The 13,635-nt window shown below is 33.1% G+C and overlaps 1 protein-coding gene across 1 annotated transcript in view; it reads left to right on the top strand.

The window, feature by feature from the left end:
• LOC118200394 (uncharacterized) overlaps window positions 1-13,073 on the top strand; it is a 250,507-nt gene extending 237,434 nt beyond the window's left edge. Inside the window, exon 4 of the mRNA XM_085808178.1 lies at window positions 11,583-13,073. The gene's annotated coding sequence lies outside the window, so the exon portion shown is untranslated. The remainder of the gene's footprint in view (window positions 1-11,582) is intronic.
• Window positions 13,074-13,635: the final 562 nt, after the last annotated feature.

Raw genomic sequence — 13,635 nt, 5'->3', positions numbered from 1 at the left:
CGGCAGTTACCTGTGTGGTTTAGGTAGTATATAAACAATATTAATTATTGTTTATAGAAAGCTAGTCAAATTCTTTCCTCTTATTCTTAGTTTTATTTATTAAAATACACAATTATAAAACGTATCAGATTTTAGAACAAAATTATAATAAAATTAGGATTGTATCTTGAGTCGATACGGTAAATTTTTTTGTATTGAATATTTATATTTAAAGATATTAAAGGTGCTTTTATATCCGGATTAAATTTCAGAAACAATTAGTACGAGTTGTCAGCGAGAAAGGATGTTATCCGAAGTTGCTCTATTTCAGTTAGTTCAGATAACCAGCACTAAACTATATACACATTATCCAACATTATATTAATAAGAAATTTATTGTATCGCATACTTCTATTTAACAGTGTTTACAGGTGCTTTTATATTTGCATTAAATTGCAGAAACAATTAGTATGAGTTTTCAGAAAAATAAGGGGGTGTTATCCGAAGTTGTTCAATTTCAGTTAGTTCAGATAACTAGGATTCAGCTGTACGTCATGTTAACAAACTTTTAAGTTAAGAAATCTGTCTACATTAACCCTTTGGTATGTAATAATCCAAGAACATTTGTAATGACATATTTACATTTAATATATGATTTCGATGAAAACTCTATTTACTCAATTGTTATTCTAATAGTTAAGGCAAATTAAGGATGAAATAACTATGTCATCTTTTTTTTTTCTATTATTACAAGCACTTCTCATTTTATTTTTACACTGTTGAATAAAATGAATGTAGAAAAAACCCCTAAAACTATTGATCATTTTCCCTTGTTTCAGAATTAAATTTATCACTGCTTTAGGTAAAAATAATTATCTTCTTCCAACAAGCGGGAATGTAAGTGAGGAAGAAAAGGAAAAAAAGATAGATTTTTCTTTTTGAGCAAAGATCTGCAGAGATTAACCTGTCTTAATAGTGCATTTCTTTAAAATCTCTCCTCTGCACTTATCGCCTGAATGGCGAGTGGGAGTAAATACTTATTCATATTCTCAAGTAAAATTAAATGAAAGAATAAAATAAGGACAAGCGAATAATTACAAAATGTGCAACCTTGGAATAAAGAGAATTGCGTTAAAACCCAGAGGCGGTGAATGAAGGAATGAAATTGATGGTAAAGAAATTTCCTATCATCAAACGATGAAGGAATATTTTTCTTTTTAATATCAATTTAATGAACAAAAGAAGGAATTCTCGCTTTTTTTATTAATGTTATTTCATTCTTTTATGAATGTATACACGTAAAAATGCTTATGCATACCCACACGTAATACACAAAATTTTTTTTGTTATTACTCGCTTGCTTTTGAAGCTTCGACGTTTCGTAAAAGCTAAATTTGCGTTATAAAATATTAATAATTATTAAAGAAAATTATTAATTAAAGAATTATAAAAGAATAAAGAAAGACATTGTTCGAATTTTAATTAAACATTTAATTTACAAAACATTAAATAAAATTATTGTTGCAAATTTGTAGTAGAATTAGAGAAGGGAAATAAACGCAAAGAACTAAATCAATGGAAAAATTAATTATTAAGGAAAACAACGAATTTTCTACTTTTATTTGCATTACCTTTATTAATAGTTAACTTTTTTTAATTTTGCAATGTTTCTAGTTTTAAATGCTTTAAAACACTAGAAAAATTTGAATTTTTCATCAATGAGCTCAAATCGAATGCATTGATTCAAAAAATTAGATAATTTGAAAAATAGAAAAACATCATTGTAGTTTAAAAATTAATAATTTATACGTAATTATGCTTATTTAACGGCAATAGATAAGCAACTGTGAAGAATATAGTGAATATTCTCCAGTAAAATTATAATAAGATATTAATTACATCTAATCATTTCACGTGTTCATTTAAGGAATGTTCAACGTAGCTGATGGGCAATAAGTGTCTTAGGTTTGTAAAGACATTAGGTTATTTCGAAGCAGGAGACATGAAAAATACGTCTACACCACGAAAGCATGCTAAGAAGGCGAGAGAAATACTTTATAGGTTTATAAGCGATATTGAGGAAATATATAGTAAAGGTAACTAGGAATATTTGAAATAATGCAAGTGGTTTGGCTAAAGAGTTTATTTTTAGTTATTGCTTACTACACACAATTTTCACTGAAATATTTTGAACAGCACAATACTACTTGATTATTAGAAAATACAGTACCAATGGTACTATAATAACAAGTGCCTGTACCTTCAACTACAGTATAAGAGTATCATATAAGTTAAGATGCTAGACATCTAAGCTGCCATATATTGTAAGTAGTACGTTAAATTAGGTTATTTGAATGTGGCAAAGCAAACAATTGCTTCTGCCTAAGTGAAGAGAAACCTTTGTGAAGGACGTTAAAGGGAAACTGGCTCCTACCATGGAGGTAGGAAGTAAGATGGAGTCGCCCTAAACAAGTTTCTCCGTACCCTGCTCTGAAGCACCGGCAATCCCTACGTGGTGACCAAAACATTGGGTCATTTACCATTGAGTTCTACGGGATTTGATGCGTTCGGGTGTAAATATTTTGTAATTACGTCGCAAATATACATATAAATGTATATATTTTCTTTTTCTACAACACTTCAGAGTCCTAAGTATGTGAAAACAACACATTTTTAAACAACATTTTATTCTGAACGGAATTAAATGCTATACTTTTCACAGAACAGTTTTCTCAGAATGGTTTAATTTGAATGAAATATTTTCACAAGTTTTCGTTACTTACATTAGAAAAAAAAATTAAGGTAATTCGATTTTATTCGGTTAAGGTACAAAAATTAAGATCAAAGTTTATTGTATTATTAATATTAAAATTATGTATTATTTCTTTTCTATTTATAGAGCTTCTTCCTAAAATACTTTCTTAAATATGACATGATTTTTTTGGCTTCTTTTAAATCAAAAAATGTAAGTCAATTTATAATTAATGCTCTATTCGGTTCATTTTAAATTAGAGAATTATTAGGAATTAGCGAAATACTTTAAATAAGTATTTCGCTAATTCCTAATAATTAAATAGGTATTAAATAGTATTTGACTTTCTCTGAACATTTCTGAATAGGAATAAAATAAGTTTTTTTTTTTTTTTTTTTTTTTTTTTTTTTTTAAGTATTATTTAAAACTTGTAACTGAGTTATTATAAAATGTAAAGGGAATAATTCTTTTAATTATACTTATCAGATTTTTTTTACCCTTCATTTCAACAATACATATTCCAAAACTCTTTATTACGTTCTTAAGTGCGCATCTCATAGCATTTGCTTTACAATACCTTTTAACAGATTGCTTTTCAATACGAACAATTCTTGCTTAAATAGTTTTATAACGTATTTGTCAACAGGATTTCAATTTATGTTTACAATTCAATATTAAGGTTATTATATATTTAGATAACATATATAATCATTATAAATTAGATACATTTAATCATTAGATTTCTTCACAGTACTTCACAGTTGTTTATAAGTGAATAAATTCTTCATTTCAAATACATTTATAAATAATTTAATGAATATTTAAGTATTTTGTCAAAGGCAGATACATGCTTTTTGCAAGCACATGCATAAATACCCATACATATTTCCTATTTATCATTTCCGGCATGTGCAAATCTTTAATTTCTGTGCATTCACTATATTTTTCGTGTAAAGTAATTTACACTAATTTAGCATACACCCGAAAGTTTTACATAAAAAATATATATGAATATAATTTGAATGAAAATTATAAGTATTATTTTTAATACCCACTCAAAGGTCAGTTTTTCTTCAAAATTCCTCCACGATGGCATCTCTCTCTTTAGGCAGATAGCCCTTGCATGCGTTACTCTATTTAATAAAAACTTAATCTGACCTATGTGCCTAATTACAAATATTTTAACATACATAATTTTATATTTACATTTAGCCATCAAGTTTCAAACTTTTCAAATCTTCTAGAAAATAAATTTTGGCAGATCTCTTTTAGCAATTTTCTTAAAATCTATATTTTTGTAGTGCAACAGCTTAGAATTTTATAAAACATATTCATAATCAAAATCGCTGTTGTTAGTTATCGAAAAATAACCAAGATGTGATTTTTGCTTAAATGTCAGTAAACTATACAAATTGCTATTATCCATCACACTATGAATGTTTCTTTCATGCGAGAGTTTCCCTATGGAACTGTCGTGTCTCGAAATACTATCAGAATCTTGTCAAGCGAGCTTCTGAATGTAAACAAAGAACACCCCGTCTGGTGACCCAAGCTTCAAAGCAGTGCTTCACTTCTAGCGCGGAATGGCCCCTCCTCCCTTTCCTACCTCCATGGCTCCTACGCATGGGGGGAAATCACTAAATTCCACCATGAAGCCTTCCCGTATAGAACTACCAGTATTCAGCAATCATAACCATTTGGCCACTGGTAGCGCCTTATTGGGAATATTAGTATCTGATTTTGTACACAAAAGTACAAATATTCTCATTAGAACACAGTGTGTCATAGGTAAGTTATTACTGAAGAGTACCTGGTCTGGTTTGATCCCAGGATAGATCCCATGACAGGTCTTTGAACCACTGTTGAAAGTATTTCCAGAATAATACCTGAGTGAAGTCTTGGACCATTCTCAATAAAATATTTGAAAACATTCGGAATTCTATTTATTCTAGTACAGAATAAGATCCTTAACGGTAATATTAAGCTGAAAATTCTTTGGCTATAAGAAATTAAATAATGCTAATACAGATATCATCTTCTCAGTGATTGTTTAATTAATATAAGCTCAATTTGAAATCACCTTAAAAATTTATCCGTGAGACAGGGATTTGAAATGCACGGAAGCATCAATTAAGGCCATTTTTTCTAAACCTACAGAATAGACTTTGAGCGTTTCACGTATTCACGCAGTCACAATAATTTTGAGTTTAGATATCATTTGAATTAGTACCTATATCTCTATTAAACCCATTTCAAATATTCTGATTTATAACTATAATGTAAAATTTTTCTGAATTTTTGCATTGATCAGATAAATGTTTAATTTTTTATCAGTAGATAGTGCGGTATTATGTTTGGCTGGCATAACGTTTTTATAATGATATATGGTATGTTACTTCAGATTTAACCAATTGCTTTAAAGCAATGCAGTTAAATAACACTACATTACAATACCGCGCGTTACGTTTTTCGGGTACAACTTTCTGTCCTCTGTGCCAACGAATCTTTCAGAAATTAATTGCGCTCGGTACTCGGTTTGAAATTCAGCCAGTCTAACCTCATTTTACTGCACTTTTAAGAATTTATAAAGAGGTCAAAGAACTTGAAACTGCTTCATTGTTCGGTTCAGTCAAGTACAGAAGGGAAGGCTTTATTTTCCCCACGTTAATTCATTCAGAACATTTAGTAATTAAATATAATTTAAGAAATAAAAAAAATATTTCAGGTAATTGAGGGAAAAAAGGATTAAATAAAATGAAAGCTCGTACAAATAAGCCCCGATATGGAAATTCTGAAGACATTTCAGATTTTCCTCCGGTGAATAATGGATTTTCTAAAAAGCTGCTTCAAGACTGCTCAACAAACTTTGAGATTAACTCCTTCTAAAAATACTTTGTTCAATTTAATAAGACTAAGACAATTCTAATGTATTTCGTGAGGTTTTGTACATCATGCAACAGTGAAAGAATTAAAATATTAGCATGAGCATTATACGTTTGATTACGTGTGAGCGTAAACGGATAAGTATTATATGTTTCTGCAGATTTTTGTATTGAAGTACAAGTAAATTTAGGATTACTTTCAACAATCTGAGTTTTTAAAATACTTCCTCGAAATGAGACTGAAACGAGGCTTGTCTCTTTATCTTTTCGCACTAATATATAAATATGAACACCATTTTCACGGTGCTAATGTGGTACCTTATAGGCCCTGAAAATCACAGTTGCATTTGCAGCTATAGGAATATTGCAGATCACAGGGCAATATTTCCCGCTTCCTTCCTTTTCCTTCGCGGACCTTGCATTCCCAAAGTTGTGGATTCATTCCCGAAGTATTGAAGTAATTCCGACATATTCCAGATGGCTCTTTGTTACTCGCTCTAGGTGACTCCTGCAAAACATCTTTAAGAAGAGGCACATTGCATTAGCGCACTCGTTATAGTGTTTTATCCGATCCATATTAGTTTTAAAACTTTCACAATTTGGCGCTTGCAAGTACACTACAATTTCTTTTATTCCCTCAGTCGAAAACAGGCCTTCGAACTAATACCAGAATTTCCTTATTTCACCTTATGAGGGGGCAGGAAAGAGAAAGTTTAATTTTTAAACTTTATCACCCACCTTGCAATCAATTTCCCACCTATTCTTGTTATAATAAAATTTCTGCTTTTTTCTAGCAATATCTCAATTTTTAACTCCTTCATCCACTAGTTTCTAGATGTCTGCTACCTTAAATTCCACAGACCTCTTTGCATAAAACCAGTTTGTCTAAGGGAGTAATTAACTTTCTGCCAAGAAATAACTCAGCTGGAATCTTTCCGGTAGCATCATGTTTAGCCGTAGGTTCCTCAGCTGTTGCTGGAGTACTTTCTTGTACGTCGGACATGTTTTAGCGCTTGCCAGGTGATTACACTCAAAGTCTGTGTCTTTTTCGGAATTAGAAGTTGCACAGTTTGTGCACGTCAGTGTTTCCTGACAGTTCTTTGTTGAGGATTCGTGAGATTTTCCACACTGTACGCAAAAGTGCGGGCCCTTACAGTGGCAACTCTCGTGTCCAAAACCTTGGCTGTTGTAACACCGTGTAACCTTGACGTACCGTCTAAACTGGCAGAAGGTAAATCCAAGGTAAACACGACTCTCTTTGCCTAGCTTGTTGAAATAGTCTTTGTCCAGTTGAATCACCCAATTATTCCAACTATCGGAGCGATGTTGCGAGGTACTTGGATGGATCATCCCTGGTCTATCTGGTGGCACGTAGGACTCAAAGGCTGAAAAAAGTCTTCAGCCATGAACTCTGGCGGGACACCAAAAGCTATTATTGGCTCCCTTAAAGGTTTTGGCTCTCTGACCTGATACGTCTCCTTGAGTTCCTGAACCATTTCTATCGAATCCTTGATTTTTGCTGAATGTTCCTTGGTTTCACAACGTATTAAATGTTCCTTGAAACGAGTTGGGCGAATCTGTTTAATAGGAACTCCAAGCTTAGCTGGATTAAGGCGAGAGGCCAAGTGCTGTGGAATCTGCCTGGGAAAACTATCTGTATCTTTGGAGGCAAATATCAGGACGTGGTCAGAAGGTATCTGACGTGGCTTAGCTCTAATCCTCCTTCTTTGAACTAGAGGAAAAGGTGGTTCTCGCTCGTCAGAGGGTGAGACTGAATGAGACCCTAGTTCAGATACTAAATCTTTTCCTAAAACTGGTACGCAAGGAGAAGCCTCTTTTATAAGCGATTCAACTTGTGCTTCTAAGTAAGTAATTTGCCCCTGCTGATAAGCAAATTTGAGAGCTTGTTCGGCTATTATATTATAGGCGAATACAATTAGGTCGGCTATATTTTTCTGGTCGACATTGCTTAATTTGTGTTTGGAAGAAACTGAAGAATAGAAGAGCTACACTTAGTAAATGAGTTCAGAGGGAAATGATGCTGGGGGTTGAGGATTGTTTGAAGGTGATGGTGAGGCAATACACGGTACATTTACTGAAGCCATTAATTACATAAATTCAGTACTTAAGATATGGTGCAGTTGCATAAAATTCAGTGAAGTTTAAATAGTATTTAATACTCAAAACAATTGACCGTTAGTCCTAGGACGAGGAGTAAGCTGCAAAATTAACATTTTAAACATAGAGAATGGTAGAAATCAATTAGTATGGGTGGATATGTACTATCTAGCACAGTAGGAAATACGTTTTCGTACAACGCTATTATTTAGATATCAAGTATATTAGAAAATACACGAGAAAACCGTAAATTACAATAGTATTAAAATATAACAAATAATAATTATACACCCGAATAAATAATATGAGAAAGTGCTGTTTATAATGACTCATATAATTAAGAACTCATTTGAACAATTAGATGACTGTAAAATAAGAAAAGTGAATGTAGTTACATACAGTTCAGTACATTCACGTAAGATTAATACTTGAAACAATTAAACTTTATGTGAACAAAATACAGCAGAAATTAAAAGTTCAAACCAAAATTGATAGAAAACGATTAACCTGAAGTAGGAAGGTACTATATGTTACCGCATGAAATGCCTAAACATTCGCCGCTATTATTTTGGTTAAATCAAGGAAGTAAATAAATAAAGTAGATGTACGAATATTGAATAAAAATAAACAGAACTAGAGTAAAACTTGATTATACACCAGAAATAATATTAAGAAAAAGTTCTATTGATATTAACTCACGCAAGAAGCACTTTCAAACAGCACTAATAAATTAGGTATCAAACCTCACATGTATGAGGAACAATGACCAGTTAGGTGACTGAATAATAATAATGAGTACAATTACATGCAATTCAGCATAATTACTTAATATTAGTACTGAAAGCAATTTCTCCTTGTATGAAAAATTTACTATAGGATCTTGAATTCAATCCAATATTGAAAATAATTAATTAACCGAGATGGGAAGCTACTGTCTAATACCGAATAAGATCCCTAAACATACACTGCTATTAATTAGAATATAAATAAAGTAGTAAAGATATACGAGCAACAGGTAAAGCCAGAGTACAACAATTAATTATACACCAGAAATAATATTATAAAGGAGTACTAATGAAATTATCTCTTCAGAATAAGCGTATTTGCATAATGCTAATTAAAAGGCATTTACTTAGCGAGTATAAGATAAGCATAAGAAAATAATTACATTAATTTACTATAGGATGATCTATACAGTAGTATACCAAGTCAGTCCTACCTTTGTTGCTAATTTTCGTCTATTCTTCTGTAAATTATGTAAACCAAGATATATGCACTTTTAAGTGTTATTAACCAAATGCGCTAAGCACTTAATAAAGTACGGATGTAACACACTTGTACACAGAATTTGAAGTACTAGTCCGATATCTATGAAGTTTACACTTTTAGAATTGTCTGGAAGTGCTGAATCCCATATGTAAATCCCCGTGGTTCTAAGTCAATTGGTTGTTGATTAATCACCTTGTAAATGAAGCTGCAGTTGTTAATTTTCCTTCTAAAACCGCAAATTCTCTATGGTGAAATTCTTCTCCCTAGGGGGGGAGGGTAACTCGTAGCCGAATACTTATCTTCGTAGCTGACGCCAGTCCCCTACTGTACTCCCTGAAGCTTCTACATCCGGTAGGGAGACCGCACCTGCTACTGCCCGATTGCGCGTTCGACCGATCGGACCTCGTGCAAAATTAATTAAACTGTTATTACTTTATGGTATAATTGCTTCAAGAATGATATTAAAATAATCCGTGGATGTTTTCACGTCCGATGATGTAAATCCTGTGCCACTCGGAGCAGGAGATCCGCAAGTATGCACTTTCCTTCGTGTCGCTATTGTATACACAATGCAGTCGCACTCGTAATTGAAAAAAAAGATCAATTAGACTGGAACTAATTAAGCAATGCGTTCACAACTTACATTAATATACTCGTCTTAGCATTCACTGTCGATTGACACTGCATCCAAGCTGGTAGAAACAGGAGTTACGCATAAAGTAAGCGAAAACACAGAGCACATGAAAATGCGATCTTCACCTTTGACTGCTCACACTCCTCTTCCCACAACGAACTACTGAAAGATGTCCAAGCATTTCTATGCAGTACATGCATGTCATTACTCGTGACTATCTGGGCACGCACAAGCTGGCTGTGCATTGGGTTCTCCGAAACTTGACAGTCGACCAGAAATGCAAGCTAGTAGTTCTCTTTGTTAGAAATCTGCAATGCGTGCCTGCAGACTATGAAGATTTTCTGAGCAGGCTTGTGATTTGGGATTAAATATCATGTCATCATTTCGACACAGAGACAAAGCAGTAGTCTGGACAGCTGAAACATTCTTCATTGACCTGTTGCCCAAAGGAAAACCATGAATGCAGAATACTACTCAAACTTGCTGCAGCGTCTGAAACAGCAGATTCAGTTGAGGCTTTCTGAGAAGCTGGAACATGGAATACCCTTCCTTCATAACAACGCGCCATGCCACCCTGCTGGCTAGAAATTCCAGCAACTGTATTACATATGGCTTTGAATTTCTTCGAACTTTCTCTATTCACCCGACTTAGCACCTTCAGATCATGTGTTTCTTTCCATAAAGACACGCCCCGTAGGCAAACATTTACGCGCGGACGAGGCTGTTACAAATGCTATAAATGACTGATTGATTACACGGACCGAAAGAAATTTTAGGTTAGAGAAACCGGAGTGTCGCTGGGAAAAACGCATTCAACTAGAAGTTTACTATGCAGAACACAGTGAGAAAATATAAGTTAACTCGTTACCGCATCTTTTTCTCTGTCAGCCCAAAGGCTTTCCAGCAAAACAACATATTCCCTCCAACATATGTAATCTACGTATACAATCTGTATATGACACGTGTATATGAAAATCGAAACCAGAAACGCACGTGTAACCTGCGTATATATGACCGTTACGGAATCTTGAAATCAAAGACGCTAGATGAATAATAGATGATAAATAGATCAGCTATATCTCCTAATTTGAATCACAGAGAAACAAACGAGGTGCCGTAGGAGGAACTGTGCATTGTGGAATTCTCTTTCTAGAATTTTCAGTGTCCTGAAAATTATCCTGGCGGAGAACAGAAATTTTGGTTCTCCAGCTTTAATTAATTCCTCACTGACAGCACGAAATACTTTCATAACTATATGGGGAAATTTACGTGAGATCACATTCCGTAAATCCATAATTCATCAGAAATCTGCACTTTACATTTAACTGTATGATATTTATTATCAGATATTATTTTAAGTTATTTTTTTTTTCAGATTAAAGTTCCGTACCGCATGCATCTGATTTTGAAGCTTTAGTTTATTCCTTAAATGTATTAATTTCTATCTAAAATTCCTTCCGTGTAATTTAGTTGTATTCGAGAAATCAGCCTGTTTGTATACGTAAAGATATTTTGAGCAAGAGTGTAATAACGCCTGTGTAAAAAAATGGTTATAGGGAGGACAAATTTAAACTATCTCTCAGAAACCATCATAATGTGCCTAATTCTACATTTGAATGATGTTAGTTTACATTATCTGACCTACAGCTGATTTAGCAGATTTAAAATTTCAGAGAATAAATTCAAAGAAACTGTGAACAGCCAAAATTAGTTACGACAAAAAGTGCCTCAACTTAGAATCTACAATTTTCTAAAATAGCTCACACTTTCTAGCCTGAATAACTTTATGAGTTTAAGATTTACTTGTAAATTTCTAGAACTATGTGTAAAAAATTAATTAGTAAACATGGATTACATATTATAAAATTTAACAGAATGTCGAAATATATAAAATTTAGAGAGAAATTAATGAATAAATATGTATGACACTTTCCCCTTTCTTTTCCAGTGCCTTCGTAGTGTAACTGGATCGCAAGTCCGATTAGCAGTCAGGAGGTCAGGTGTTCATATCCCGACTACGTCACTACAAAGGTTTCATGTCTCCTGCACCTACAAACCTAATGACACTGCAAGTGGAGGCTCCGGAACTAAAAGGTGGTGGATTCACCACCACCAGGATTTGGCGATTAGGTCCCCTCATACCCAGTTGCCCTTTAATGGGGGAATTATATAAAATTCTCTCCCTCGTTTTCTAGTGCCTTCGTGGTGTAACTAGATAGCACATCCGGTTAGCACTCGGGACGTCTGGTATTCGAATCTTGGCTAAGGCACTAAAGATGTTTCATGTTCCTGCATCGATATTGCATAATGACTTAACAAATAAAAGGGAGCAAATAGAAAGTGAATGCATATTAAATACATAAATAAAATGCATAGGTAATAAGTGAATAAATATAAGGTCCCCCTACAAAAGCATCGGATTTAATATGCCCAAGAATATTTTATCTGTAGAAAATGACAAAATGCATTCTTACAACGGGTAAATGGTCCGATTTGAAATGTCGAGTTTTTACACTGATGTTTTATCATTGCAAAATCATTTCGCACTTCAGTCGACATAGATCGCCACATAAGAGAACAACCAGTTTTTATTGCTAAAAATTCAATACAATAATGGCGAGTGTTATGCACAAACTGTTAAGAAGCTCAGTGTAATCTTTGGACATAAAAATGCACTTAATGGAACAGCATTTCGCACACTGATAAAGAAATTTCAGGAGACAGGTTCGACAGCAGACTTTCAGTTACCACCTCTTGATCTAGCCATCTCTTGAAAACATCGCTATTGTGCTTCGTAGTGTTACTGAAATTCTCAAAACTCTGAACTTAAAGAGAAGCAAACAAAAGAACTTGAAGAGGAAATTGAAAAGTGTTATTAACCGCATCGATAAGTAGATATATGAAAAGTGATTACGCAATTGATCGGGATATTGAGCTGCTGCAGAGCGAATCGTGGAGGACATATGCCAGGCGTTGTGTTTCATTCTTAAGCAAGAACATTTACTAGTTGTAGTAAGTATGTAAACATATTTTCGATTTTCTAAAAATAAAATATTTTCATAGGTATACTAAATGTTGTTAGGTCACTCTTTGTGTGTTAGGACTTACCAGATAAATGTGAAAAATGAGAGAGCACGTTTATGTTTTAAGTGTTTTCTTATTTCAAATTATCTAAGGGGGAAAGTTTTCTTTTGAGTCGAAAATAAAATATCTCATTTGTGTTTTCATTTTCTACTGAGTGTTTCATCTTCGTTTAGCTGAAAGTAAAAGAACAATAAATTGTACTAAATTTTGACTTTTGTAAAATAAAAATAGCAATCTAAATAAAACAGCTTTTTAATGAAACTGTAAATAACATGTATATAATGAAATCCGCTTAAAATTTTCGGCCCTTATCTTGACAAAAGGGTATGAGTCTTTGAAAATCGAAACCAGAATAATCGTCTATTGTTAGAAGAGAAGCCCTAAGTGATAAATAAATAAATAAAACAAGAAGTATTATTCCTTGAATTGTTTTGGACTTCATCATCCAACATATTGCGAGAATAAAGAAAAAGTAAGTGTCGGAGAGACACTTCCATACCTAAGACATTTTCATTTAGCTTCTCAGTGATAATGTGATTATTTACACTATTTCACTTCCTTTCATAAAGAAAAATTTTGATGTTTAAGAAGTTAGAACATGTTAAGTGTGGAAAATACATTTGTTTAAAAGATGTGCGTGGGGAAGGACTCTTATTTTTTGCTAAGAAATGACATTTTAATTTTTAACTATCCTATTGTTTGGGTATTTGGGTATCTTTTAAGACCTCCAAATATAAAAGCATTGTCATATGTATGGATTGTTTTACAGCCAAAATGGTATTTCTACCAACTGTATCCAATATCGTATGACATATCTTGATTGCTTTAATACGCAGCTGTGACAAATTTTCTAAATAAAGGTTTTAATGATTAGGCAAGTAAGAGGAATATTCGATTACTGAGCAGACTAATATAGG

This window comes from Stegodyphus dumicola, chromosome X1 (genome assembly GCF_044657685.1).
Source record: "Stegodyphus dumicola isolate Sdum_Otavi_A_Nest chromosome X1, ASM4465768v1".
Classification (NCBI taxonomy): domain Eukaryota; kingdom Metazoa; phylum Arthropoda; class Arachnida; order Araneae; family Eresidae; genus Stegodyphus; species Stegodyphus dumicola.
This window is presented reverse-complemented; position numbering and strand designations above follow the sequence as displayed.